The sequence below is a fragment of the Meriones unguiculatus genome, chromosome 16 (assembly GCF_030254825.1).
Source record: "Meriones unguiculatus strain TT.TT164.6M chromosome 16, Bangor_MerUng_6.1, whole genome shotgun sequence".
In the NCBI taxonomy this organism is placed as follows: Eukaryota; Metazoa; Chordata; class Mammalia; order Rodentia; family Muridae; genus Meriones; species Meriones unguiculatus.
Genome location: NC_083363.1, coordinates 11735911 through 11750108, shown reverse-complemented (window position 1 = coordinate 11750108; position 14198 = coordinate 11735911). Strand labels below are relative to the sequence as shown.

The following is a 14198-nucleotide window of genomic DNA, read 5'->3' as shown; positions in this document are numbered from 1 at the left end:
TCTCTATATTACTGTCCTGGTAAAACTGCCTCTTCTCTTTCTGTATAGCCCCTTAAGTAGCTTCCCTTTTCTCTCTTTTCTTGTGAGGGTTGGGCATATCCAATTCTGCAAAACTCTTTCTCTGATCTGTCCCTTTTTCCCCACTCAAATAGACATCACTTTCAAACATGGGTGCTTCCTTCTACAAACTAACTTTACCTTCATTGTTTGGGATTAAAGGAGTATACCACCACAACTCTGACCAAATCTTTTCTTTACCTGAAACTGCTGGTCTTGAACTGGTCTTGAACTCAGATATGCTTGCCTCTTTTTCCTGGATTAAAGGTGTGTTTGTATTCCAGCCAAACCACACAGACCTAGAAGGTCTTTGGATGTGATCTCTTGCCAGAGCAGCCATGTCCTGAATTAACATCCCTCTACATCTCTTCCATGTGGAATTGAAATTCTTCACATCTTCTGAGTTGTAGATGGTTTACACTTTGTATTACTCATGATTTTATGGATGGCATCTTTCTTTCCTTGTGCTCAATCTGTGGAGTGTCCTCTTGCAGGGTTCTGTGAGGTTCTGACTTGGTGAGCCCCGAGATTCAAGCTGGGCCAAACTGTGAAAGGACATATGAGCAATGTGAAGGGCCTCATTTTTATTTTTTTTACATATTACAAGAGAAGTCTGAAAGGTGTTAAGCATACAAAGCCATACTTGCCCCTCAGAACGGAGGCCAGATCTTCACTGAGTGTGGATCCGCAGCCATGACATTTTTTTCGCTCAACTTTTAACAGTGAAGTCACTCATCATTTGTTTTCCGTGGTATTCAATAGCTGTGCCATTTAATTCACCTTCTGAGGGATAATTCCTTTTTACTCGTGAATTTTTAAAACATAGTTATGTTCCATTAAACAATGCACAGGAAAAAAATCACATGCATAAAAATTACATGATAGGAAGAGATATATCAGGCAACTGCAAACAAACAAAGCTAGGACTATTATATGACATCAATGGACAGGTAATTCAGAGATAAGTTCTGAGGCTATCTAGGCCCCGTCTCACTAAATAGATGGCAAACTTAAGCCAGGCGGTAAACGTTTCTGCTTACTCTATCTTCATAATGCCCAAAGCACAGCACTTTACAGTGTAAAGAGACACACTATATTAAGCTATGATGGTAGGCACAAGTGGGCTGTCACAGATAAACTGAATCGTATGATCACTAAACTCTTTCTTGACACGTCTTTCATTTGTGGCATCTGCCCTGTAGCTTTGATGCCCCATTTCCTGATACGTTTGGAGTCTTGCTCATTACAGAATCTCTCTCTCTCTCTCTCTCTCTCTCTCTCTCTCTCTCTCTCTCTCTCTCTGTGTGTGTGTGTGTGTGTGTGTGTGTGTAAGTTACATATCACTATATAAGTATTCTTTAAAATGTCGTGGTTTCAAATAGCCACTTGCTGTTCTGCACTGCAACAGTGGAGAAGGCCAGAGCTGAGTCAAAGCTCCTCCTTGCCGAGGAAGGCGATTTTGATTAAAAGCCGTGCTGGGATGTTCTTCCCATGTTCAGTTGTGAGGAAGTTTTACAGTGTGAGGCAGGGGACCCATGAAACAGAATAAACTGCTACAGGAGCCAATAACAGGATAGAGAGATGTTTCCATGCCTCCCTGGTCAGGGGCAATGGCAGTGTCCTGAACTGTAAATCTGGCAAGAACGGTTTCTCTTAAAGATTTTACAGGAAAGATTAGCATTGTCAAGTTTTCTAGTATAAACCTCTAAGAACAAGGAAGCTAAGAACTGAGTGCCTAGAAGAAATTTTCCTTACATTTAGACAAACTGGGGAACATTAAAATTATCTTCATTGATGCTCCCTGCTGGTGTACAGAGCTCTGGATGAGGATGCCTGGACATCGCTCCTCGTGTTGTTTTCTGTCCTTGGTAAATCTATATCGGATGATTTCACGTGCTGCCCTGGGAGAGAACAGAAGCCTTGGGACTTCTTCAGTATGAGTTGCAAACTCACGTGACATTAGCCCAGTCTCACCATACTGGAACACCCTATACACACATGTATATCAGGAGACCAGCCCAAATTTATGGGGGAGCAATGTGTCCCCTTCTCCATGGGATGGACAGAAAAAGAAACTGCCAAATTTTCTATTGGCCCATGAGATTATGTATGGACTATTTTGATGTCTTCTGGTGTGTGCACATTCCATGGTGTTCAAGGCGTTCGCCAGAGTCTGTCTCATGCCCTACCTTTCTCTATTGGGAAAAATGACAACTGTCTATTTTGTTAAACAGTATTGTCAATTATCTGAAGAGCTGTCATACGCCTTTCTTTTCTTGAGTGGCCCTCTGATCCAGTCCTGTTGGCCTAGCTCTCCATTAAGAGACACAGCCGCCCCTCCCCCATTTCAAGTCTGTTATATTGAAGATATTTAGGACCCTAAGATATATAAATGATTCACATTTGCTAGTGAATATCTAACTAGGGTCTTGAGTGGATGCGTTTTCTGGAGTCTTCCATAATTCCATAAGTAGCTACCTAATAAATAATTAGGCAAGGCCGTCACCACCAAAGTGAGGGACCCACTACACCTTCAGTCTTTGATCTCCATTATTGTAATAGCTCACAGGCACATAACACGTACCTTAAAACACTAAGTGGCTAAATGTAGAATCAGGCAATTGAATGTTAAACAATTTTCTTCTAATTCTTTCTGAATGTTGGTGTCAACTTCTGGGCATATTGGCCTCATCCCCTGCCAGTTGTATTCATGGACGAAGCCAAAAATTATCTATGGGTGATAAAAATAGTAAAGATGAAAAATACAATCTTCATCTAAGTGTGAAATAGAAAATCAGGGAGCAGAGGAAACATTATATACCATCAGCTTGCTAGACATCCTTAGGTTGTGTGTGTGTGCTCCCAGTGTGCACAAGACAAATACACGTGATTGTGTATTTAAGCAAGTATTTCATAAATGTGACTCATAAATCTGTGATGTCAGTAATAGGCAAAAATGTATGGAGTATTTGCTATATGTTAGGCATAAGGAAATTAATGTCCTTTACTATATCCAACAAAAGTATTTAAATAATATAGTCTCATTTTACAGACTTTTAAAAATATTAATAGTATGAAGGCCATAAACCATAAGCAAACGTCATAACATCAGGATCAGAGGAAGCATTGGCTACTTAATTCTGATGTCCATTATTATGGATAAAGAACCAAATAAAACTAACCAGAGAGGGAGAGGGAAGGAAGGAGGAGGCACCGGGAGAAGGGTCCGACACTTCTCACACTGGCATCTGAACACCTTTCACAAAGGGTCTCCTGAGCTTCATACATAGAACTATGGAGCAGGTATCAGGAAATGAGAACAATGGTGTAATGAAGTTCTCCTGAAGACTCATCCGAAGTTAAGGTTAGATTCAGATAAACCCCATTAATGAGAATGATATAAAGTTAAAAAAAAAAAGTTACCCTAGATGACATTTTTACCTTGACAATAATTTGAGAAATTCTTTGGATTCCTAGTCTCCCATCTTCAAGCTGAAGATGCCTTGTGAGTTGGAGTCTGAACTTAGGATGGGCTTTCTGCCCACTTGCTTCTTTACTAATTTTTTTAATTTGTAATTTACCCCATTTACCCCAAGAATCCTGGGCTGCTGGTGTCTCTGGAGATTTTTTTTTTTTTTGTCTTGGCACTATTTTTCTTAGCTAAATGTGCAGGATTAGATCACCCTGGCACAATTACTGCAAGGTTACAAATAATAGGGGTTGCAATGGGTGTTTATTTCTTCTCATTTTCATTAAATTTTCTTATAGCAAGATATAAAAATGGTCCCTTAATTGGTACTGATTTGCAAATATATTGGATTCCAACATGTCAAAATAAATTAGATTTGTTTCTCTGTAGAAGGAGAGCAATAGCGCCAGATTGGAACCACTGAACTTTTATAGCATTTATTTACAAACACTTTTATGCCCTAAACCGCACAGCATTTAAAATAATTAGGAACTTTGTTCAGCATACATAACATTTACTTTTATTGTTACTTCTTGAACCCAAATATAAAGCTTAATTTTAAACCATGAAATAATTGTTTCATCTCTATTTATACTGTAAAAATGGAATCTAACATTTGGCTACTACAAATTATGCTACTTTAGTATAGTTATTATCTAGATGACTCATGTTTTAAAGCATTTAATTGAAAAAGAATTATTGTGCTATGTACTTTCAAAAACCATTGGAACTGTTAAGCAAATATTAATTTATGACACTGACAAAAATTGTGTCATACATTTTTGCATATAAATTGTCACAAAGCTGATAATCTTTCTTTTTCATACTTCAGTTACCAAGATTTATTTAAAACAATAACTTGAGAGTTAGAGTTACTTTGATCAGTTTTTTTCTAAGTAAAACCTCCATGTGTGCATTAGATGTAATGTCTGAATTATATGCATGTATTAAAGCATGGTCCAGCAAGGCAATGCAATATGAGGTCATATTCTACAACTGCTTGGAAAACTACATGTGGCTAACAGGAGATGATATTGTTTGCCATGCTATTATAACCACGGCATTCTGGGAAATGGAAGCTGCTAAGACAGCGAACAGATAGGACAACTGGAGGTTCAGGAGAAGAGAAGAAGAAGCGGAGAAAATAGGGAAGTCTGAGATCACCATAAAGCAGACTTCCCTTACCTGGGGAAGCAGCCATCCTGCCTGTGCTGACAGCAGACGCAGGCATGAAAATACACTACCACCCCACCCCCACCCCCCGGACATGCTGGGCTGCACTGACACGTGCTTGAGTCTCTGAGACAGAGCTCACTCTCATTAGAATCCTGGGAAGGATTCCCATCCTAGCAGCTGGAAGTGGCCAGACCTCCCTGTGCCTTGCACTACATTTTTCGTGTTAAATAGTGTTTCCATTTTTTTCATTGCCTTTGTTTGGCAACACACACACACACAATGGAACATTATTTAGCTATTAAGAAAAACAAAATTATTAATTTCTCAGGTAAATCGGTGGAACTAGAAACATTCTTGGTGAGATCACCCAGACCCAGAAAGGCAAACATCACAAGTTTTGTTTGGAATAATTTTGGATGTGTTAGCTTTGATCCTCAGATATGTGTGTTTCATTTGGAATACCCACAGCAGTCAGGAAATCCATAAGGGGCCATGGTAAGGGGAGTCTTTGAAGGGCATAAAATATAGTGGTATAAAGAGGAATAATGAAGCAAGCAGGGTTAAGTGGAGATGGAGGTGAGAGGACAGAGTATAGCAAGAAGTGAAGGTAGGAATAACACTAAAGGCCTTTGAAGAAAGCAATGATTAAATATGCTACTCTAAAAGTTTTCTAAAATATATGCATACACATTAAAGAGACCTTTCAATGGAGTTACCCTACAACAGGGGAATAATCCCTTCATTACATACCCCATGTCAACAAACAATTCCAGTATCAGAAACCGGTTATGACTTCTTAAGTTATTGCGCAAGGAGTCCAATAGACCTCTCAAACATTATAGGCCATTGGCATTGCTCCTTCTTTACTCTCCAGGAGAAGGACAAGACCCTGTAGCTGAAGATGCCACACACTTGAGTCACAAAACACAGAGAAAACATCCATAAGAGGAAATCCATACTTTGTACTCTTGCTGTTGCCAAGAACTGGTGGCTATCCAGGCAATAAGCCCTAGGAGAGAGCCTACTACTATCATTCTGCTAGACGGACTTAGTGTTAAACTGACTCCTAATGGCTTGCAGTTAGACACATAGATTAGTTCCCCTCTCAGCCCTGATCAGAGAAGCTTTTGTTTCCCCGTCAGTAGTGGTGATTAACAAAGACCCACAACTGTTAACAGTGTAGGGAAAGACAGTGGAATGTTCATCCCTAAATAGGGTGTCCATGCCATACTCCCTTCTCCCATGGCTCAGGTCATTGTGAAAGATGTGGGAGGAAAGAGTGTAAAAGCCACTTGGATGGACGACTGCAAAGAGCCATTGCTCGTGGACATGACAGAGTAGCTGCAAACACAAACTCATAGCAGCTCTGACAGCATGCCAAGACAAGACAAGGCAAATCCTTACATGGAGACAGGAGGTTGGCTCTGTCCCATGCCTAGCCACTGTTAACTGATGGTGGCTGTGAGAGGAAGAGTCAGTTTTCTTTAAGGGTGCGATCCTAGGTAGGTCGGCCATGCTGAAGCGGTTGGCTACGCAGTCAAGCCTACATGAATAGCACAAGCTGAATATGAAGAGTTTTAAAACTGAAGGACAGAGGCAGAGCTGGGTGGAAAGAGAGATGAGGATGGATCTGGGAGAGAGTGGCATAAATATGAATGAAATACATTGTATGACATAGTTAAAAACTAATAAAAACTTATGAAAAATAAAATTAAGCCAACCATGGTGACTCATGCCTGTTATCCCAGCACTCAGGAACACAGAGGTATGAAGATCAGTTCAAGTCCATGGGCAGCCTGACCTTCACAGAGAATTCTACACCAACTAGACTACATGTCCAAATACTATTAAAAAAATTTAAAGGTCTAGTAATGCACATTATCAAAAAAAATTAGGTGTATGAGTAAATGATGGAAGATTTATTTAGGCTAAGCCTTCTGAAAAATCTTTTCTCCCTGTAATTAATTGCTTCTGAAATTAAGCAGTGAATTTTGATTATACTTTGTAGAAGGAAAGAAGAGGATACAATATAATCAGTCACAGAGTGGAAACATAAAAATATGTGTTCACCCATATATCAAACTTAGTCTCCAGATGCTATATCTATCTATCTATCTATCTATCTATCTATCTATCTATCTATCTATCCAGAGAGAGAGAGAGAGAGAGAGAGAGAGAGAGAGAATTTTCCATTAGTTGTTGCTTAAAAAAAGGAAAATCCCACCAGTTCTATTTTACCAATAAAGACTCAGGAGCCAGATGCTGGGGTGAAAAACTGCTAGCTCAGAGAGGCAGAGAAAGCACCCATCTGACCTTCCTTCTCAACTCAGGTCCGCACAGAAAAAAAACAAAAGGCTCACTAGTTCAACTGACAGCCCAGCAGGAAAAGGCTAAAAAGGCCAACTCCAAAGGCTTGCTAGCTCAAAGCCCCAAAAGCCAGGCAGCTGAGGAGCTGAGGAGCTGAGGAGCAGCAGACAAAGCTAAAGCCAGAGCTTACGCTAAAAGCGCTTTCTTCTTCTCCATGCTGTCCTTTTTTTTTTTTTTAATTTTATTTTTCTCATTAGTTACATTTTGTTAATTCTGTATCCCAGCTGTATCCTTCATTTCCTCCCCAATCCCACCCTCCCTCCCTCATCTCCTCCCTGCCCCTTTCCAAGTCCACTGATAGGGGAGGACCTCCTTCCCTTTCATATGACTCCGTTTTGTCAGGTATTTTCAGGACTGGCTGCAAAGTCCTCCTCTGTGGCCTAACAGGACTGCTCCTCCCTTGGGAGGTGGGGAGGTCAAAGAGCCAGTCATTGAGTTCCTGTTAGAAATAGTCCTTGTTCCCCTTACTATGGGAAACCAATTGATTACTGAGCTATCACGGATCACATCCGAGCAGAGGTTCTAGGTTTTATCCTCTCATGGTCTTTGGTTGAGTGTCCATCTCAGAAAAGACCCTGTGCCCAGATATGTTTGGTCCTTGTGGAGCTCCTATCCTTTCCACATCAAACTCCCCTTCTTTCATATGATTCCCTGCACTCTGCCGAAGGTTTGGTTATGAGTCTTAGTATCTACTTTGGAGCACTGCTAGGTAGAGTCTTTCAGATCCTTTCTGTGGTAGATTCCTGTCACATGTTCAATGCATATCCCATTTGTCTTTCTAAATGAGGATAGATCATACCCGTGTCCACTTTCTTGATTATCTTCTTTAGGTGTATAGATTTCATTATGTTTATTCTATCTTTTAGGTCTAGTGAGTATATTCCATGTTTGTCTTTCTCCTTCTGGGATACTTCACTCAGAATGATCTTTTCTAGATCCCACCATTTGCCCGCAAATTTCACGATTTCCTCCTTTTTGATTGCTGAGTAGTATTCCATTGTGTAAAAATACCACAATTTCTGTATCCATTCCTCCGTTGATGGACATCTGGGTTGTTTCCAGCTTCTGGCTGTTACAAATAAAGCTGCTGCAAACATGGTTGAGCAAATGTCCTTATTGTGTACTTGAGCAAATTTTGGGTATATGCCTAGCAGTGGTATAGCTGGATCTTGAAGAAGCGCTATTCCTAATTGTCTGAGAAAGTGCCAGATTGACTTCCAAAGTGTAAACTTCCAGTTTACATTCCCACCAACAATGGAGAAGGGTTCCCATTTCTCCACCACCTCTCCAACATGTGTTGTCATTTGAGTTTTTCATCTTGGCCATTCTGATGGGTATAAGTTGAAATCTCAGGGTCGTTTTCATTTGCATTTCCCTAATGGCTAATGACGTTGAGCATTTCTTTAAGTGTTTCTTTGCCATTCTATATTCCTCTACAGAGAATTCTCTGTTTAGCTCCATTCCCCATTGTTTAAGTGGATTACTTGGTTTGCTGCTTTTCAGCTTCTTTAGTTCTTTGTAAATACTGGCTATTAGTCCTCTGTCAGATAAAGGGTTGGTGAAGATTCTTCCCCAATCTGTAGGCAGTCGTTTTGTTTTGATGACGGTGACCTTTGCTTTACAGAAGCTTTTCAGTTTCATGAGGTCTCACTTATTGATTGTTGCTCTTAATGCCTGTGCTGTTGGAGTTCTGTTCAGGAAGTTGTCTCCTGTGCCAATGAGTTCTAGGCTGTTCCCCACTTTTTCTTCTAACAGATTTAGCGTATCTGGTTTTATGTTGAGGTCTTTGATCCACTTAGACTTTAGTTTTGTGCAGGGTGATAAATGTGGATCTATTTTCATTTATCTGCATGTAGACATCCAATTAGACCAGCACCATCTGTTGAAGATGCTATCTTTTTTCCATTGAATGGTTTTGCCTGCTTTGTCAAAACTTGAGTATTCATAGGTACATGGGTTTATTTCTGGGTCTTTTATGGGACTCATTGAAAGCAGTGCTCAGAGGAAAATTTATAGCACTAGGTGCCTTCAAAAAGAAATTTATAACATCACATACAAGTAACTTAATGGCCCACCTGAAAACCCTAGAAAAAAAAGAAGCAGATACACCCAAGAGGAGCAGAAGGCTTTAAATAATCAAACTCAGGGCTGAAATCAATCAATTAGAAACAAAACTATTCAAAGAATCAATGAAACAAAAAGCTGGTTCTTTGAGAAAATCAACAAGATAGACAAACCCTTAGCCAAGCTAACCAAAAAGCAGAGAGAATCTATCCAAATCAGCAAAATCAGAAATGAAAAGGGGGACATAACTACAGACACTGAGGAAATCCAAACTACAAAAAAAAAAATCCATACTACAAAAGCCTATAAGCCACAAAATTTGAAAATTTAAATGAAATGGACAATTTTCTTGATAGATTCCATCTACCAACATTAAGTCAAGATCAGATAGAAAGACTGAATAGCCCTATATTCCCCAAGGAAATTGAAGCAGTCATTAACAGTCTCCCCTCCAAAAAAAGCCCTGGGCCCGATGGTTTCAGCGCAGAATTCTACCAGACCTTCAAAGAAGTGCTAATACCAATTCTCCTCAAACTATTCCACAAAATAAAAACAGAAGGAACATTACCAAACTCATTCTATGAAGCCACAGTCACCTTGATACCCAAACCACACAAAGACCCAACAAAAAAAGAGAACTTCAGACCTATCTCTCTTATGAATATTGATGCAAAAATACTCAATAAAATACTTGCAAACTGAAAACAAGAACACATCAAAGATATCATCCACCATGACCAAGTAGGCTTCATCCCAGGCATGCAAGGGTGGTTCAACATACAGAAATCCATCAATGTAATCCACCACATAAACAAACTGAAGGAGAAAAACCACATGATCATCTCCTTGGATGCCGAAAAAGCATTTGACAAAGTCCAACACCCATTCATGTTTAAAGTATTGGAGAGATCAGGGATACAAGGCACATACTTAAACATAGTAAAGGCAATATACAGCAAGCCTACAGCCAACATCAAACTCAATGGAGAGAAACTTAAATCAATCCCACTGAAATCAGGGACAAGACAAGGCTGCCCACTCTCTCCATATCTCTTCAACATAGTACTTGAAGTCCTAGCCAGAGCAATAAGACAACTAAAGGAGATCAAGGGGATACAAATTGGAAAGGAAGAGGTCAAAGTGTCACTATTTGCAGATGATATGATAGTATACATGAGCGACCCCAAAAATTCAACCAGAGAACTCCTTCAGCTGATAAACACCTTCAGCAAAGTGGCTGGATACAAAATCAACTCAAAAAAATCAGAAGCCCTCCTGTATACCAAAGACAAAAGGGCCGAGAAAGAAATTAGGGAAACAACACCCTTCACAATAGCCACCAATAACATAAAGTACCTGGGGGTGACACTAACCAAGCAAGTGAAAGACCTGTTTGAGAAAAACTTCAAGTCTCTGAAGAAAGAAATTGAAGAAGATCTCAGAAGATGGAAAGATCTCCCGTGCTCATGGATTGGTAGGATTAACATTGTGAAAATGGCCATCCTGCCAAAAGCAGTCTACAGATTCAACGCAATTCCCATCAAAATACCAACTCAATTCTTTTCAGACCTTGAAAAACAGATTCTGAGCTTCTTATGGAGAAACAAAAAACCTAGAATCTCCAAAACAATCCTGTACAACAACAGATCATCTGGAGGTATCTCCATTCCCAATCTCAAGCTGTACTACAGAGCAATAGTAATAAAAACTCCATGCTCAACTCAAAGTCTCTCCTACTCTTTAATCCCTGTCACATGGTTTCTTGCTCCACCTCTTGACCTTGGGTTAACTTTATTAAATACTGTGTACAGAAAGTTCTTGGATAAAAGGTGTGTGATAGGGCTCAACCGCACCAAAGAAACAGGGCTTCACAGTTCAAACTTTTGGGGTTTACAATGGCGTCAACTATCCTGCAATAAAATTAGCTGTCAACACTTAAAAATTTGTACAATTTACCCTTTTAAAACTCTGAATTTCATTTATCAGTTGGAATTATCAGAGTGGACTTGCATTCCTGAAGTTTGTCAATATACAAACGTATAACTGACATACGTTTTACGTTGCCTACAGCTGTACCTCCACCCATCTCCATGGTGATTTGTGCCCACCTTATTCTATGTGATTATAAATCTGTTCCAATGCCCATGGGACTCCCTTGCTCCTAACTTGCTGTGAATGCATTTCACGTTCAAGTTATATCTCACGGCAGAGAAAGAATAGAATGTAATTTGTCAAGTAATATAACAGATATTTTCCAGACCATAAAAACAATAATAAAATGAGTCTGTTTGCCAATAAATAGAGAGGACTTGGAAATGTTTAATCTAATGTTCACTTATCATAGAGGTCCACCACTCAATTCCAGCAGGAGAAAATTGAATTTTTATAGCAGTGTTGGTTCTGGTAGAGAGAAGTGTGCTGCTAGAACAATTAAGGCAAAGGTTAATGAGCTTATATTTGTCTAGAAGTAAATTAGTTTTACACATTCACTACCAAGGAGAAGTTTAACTGCTTTATTGGCATGCATAGGATGTAAATCCCATTATAAATTATGTCACTGATTTTTTTCATGTATTATTTCTGTCCTGTTTATTCAGGTAGAGTAACATATATATATATATATATATATATATATATATATATATATATACCATATTTTCATGTTTGATTTTTTATCCTAATATTAATGATAGGATACTTGTTCCAGATTCATAAGCATATACCTTTTACAAATAGCAAAATGGATGAGTGACGAAAGCAGTTAGATAACCTCATATAGTAACAAGATAGAAACTCAGTTCAGGTACCAACCATGAACCTCTACAGAAGAAATTCTAGTTTTGAAAAATCATCCCATAGCCTATTAAAACAGTGTGAATATCATGTTATCAATAAACAGCTCACTCTTCTAGTTTTTGGGTATCACTGAAGCACAAGCATACCACAGCAAACTTAAATATAAGAGCAGCATGCTCGTTATATGGAAGATTCAGCAGTCAGGAACCCAGGCTTGGAACTGCTATGGCCTCTTTCATGATGTATGGTTTTGGCTCCTTTCTTAAAAATAAAGTGTCCGTAGATGTATGGGTTTCTTTCTGGATATTCAATTCAATTCCATTGATCCACCAGTCTGTTTCTATGTCAGTACCATGCAATTTTTATTACTGTTGCTCTGTAGTACAGATTAAGATCACTGATAGAGATACCTCCAGAAGATTTTTTTTATCTTACAGGACTGTTTTAGCTATTCTGGGTTCCTTGTTTCTCCATATGAAGTTGAAAATTGTTAATTCAGGTCTATAAAGAATTGTTGATGGAAATTGCATTGAATCTGTAGATTGCCTTTGGTAAGATGGCCATTTTTACTATGTTAATCATACTGATCCCTGAGTATGGGAGATCTTTCCATCTTCTGATATTTTTTTTCAATTTCTTTCTTTAGAGATTTCAAGTTTTTTTTCATACAAGTCTTTCACTTGCTTGGTTAGAGTTATTCCAAAATGCTTTGTTTTGTTTTGTTTTGTTTTGTTTTGTTTTTGTGGCTATTGTGAAGGGTGCTGTTTTCCTGGTTTTCTTATCAGGCCATTTGTCTTTTGTATTTAGGAGAGCTACTGAATTTTTTTTTTTTTAGTTAATTTTTTATCCAGCCACTTTGCTGAAGATGTTTAGGAGTTTCCTGCTAGAAATTTGGGGTTCATTCATGAATATTATAATATCATCTGCGAATAGTGATACTTTGACTTCTTCCTTTCCAATTTTTATCTCCTTGATCTCCTTTAATTGTTTTATTGCTCTAGGTAGGACTTCAAGTACTATGTTGAATAACTACAGAGAGGCTGTGTAGTTTTGCTTGTCCTTAATTTCAGTGGAATTGACTTAAGTTTCTCTCCATTTAAATTGATGTTGGTTATAAGCTTGTTGTATATTGCCTTTACTATGTTTAGGTATGTGTCTTGTATACCTGATTTCTCCAAGACTTTAAACGTGAATGGGTATTGGATTCTTTGCAAATGCTTTTTGGCATCTCAAGAGGTGATCATGTGTGGGTTTTTTTTTTTCAGTTTGTTTATATAATGGATTACACTGATGAATTTTTTTATATTGAACCACCCCTGCATGCTTGGGATGAAGTCACAGTGAATGATATCATTGATGTGTTCTTGGATTCAGTTTGCAAGTATTTTATTGAGTATTTTTGCATCAATATTCATAAAAGAAATTGGTCTAAAATTCTCATTTTGTTGGGTCTTTGTGCAGTTTAGGTGTCATGGTAACCATGACCTCATAGAATGAGTTTGGTAATGTTTCTTTCCTTTTTATTTTGTGGAATCATTTGAAGAGTATTGGTGTTAACACTTCTTTGAAGGTCTGGTAGAATTCTGCCCTAAAACCATCTGGCTCTGGGCTTCTTCTTTTTTTTTTTTTTTTTTTTCTTTCATGGAAGAATCTTGATGACTGCTTCTATTTCCTTAAGGCATGTAGGATTATTTAATTTATTTACCTTATCTTGATTTAACTTTAGTAAGTGGAATCTATTAAATAAATTGTCAATTTCATTTAGATCTTCTAACTTTCTGGCATATAAGCTTTTGAATAAGTCCTAATGATTCTTTTGATTTCCTCAGTGTCTGTCACTATGTCCCTCTTTGCATTTCTGACTTTGTTAACTTGGATAATGTCTCTCTCCTAGTTAGTTTGGCTAAGGGATTGTGTATCTTGGTGATTTTCTCTAAGAACCAGCTCATGCTTTCATTGATTTTTTTAATTATTTCCTTTGTTTCTAATTTATTGATTTCAGCCTTGCATTTGATTATTTCCAAATATCTACTCCTCTTGGGTGGGTCTGCTTCTTTTTTCTAGGGCTTTCAGGTGAGCTGTTAGGTTGCTTTATGAGATGTCTCAAATTTCTTTATGAAGGTACTTAGTACTATGAACTTTTCTCTTAGCACTGCTTTCATTGTGTCTCATAAGTTTGGGTATATAGTGCCTTCATTCTCACTGATTGTTAGGAAGTCTTTAATTTCTTTATTTCTTCCCTGACCCAGCTGTCATTGAGTAGAGAGTT

General features: G+C 38.4%; 1 protein-coding gene across 4 annotated transcripts in view; it reads left to right on the top strand.

The window, feature by feature from the left end:
- Nucleotides 1-14198, top strand: part of Pcdh15 (protocadherin related 15) — a 1462904-nt gene that overhangs the window by 1297671 nt on the left and 151035 nt on the right. The gene's annotated exons all lie outside the window — the stretch shown is intronic.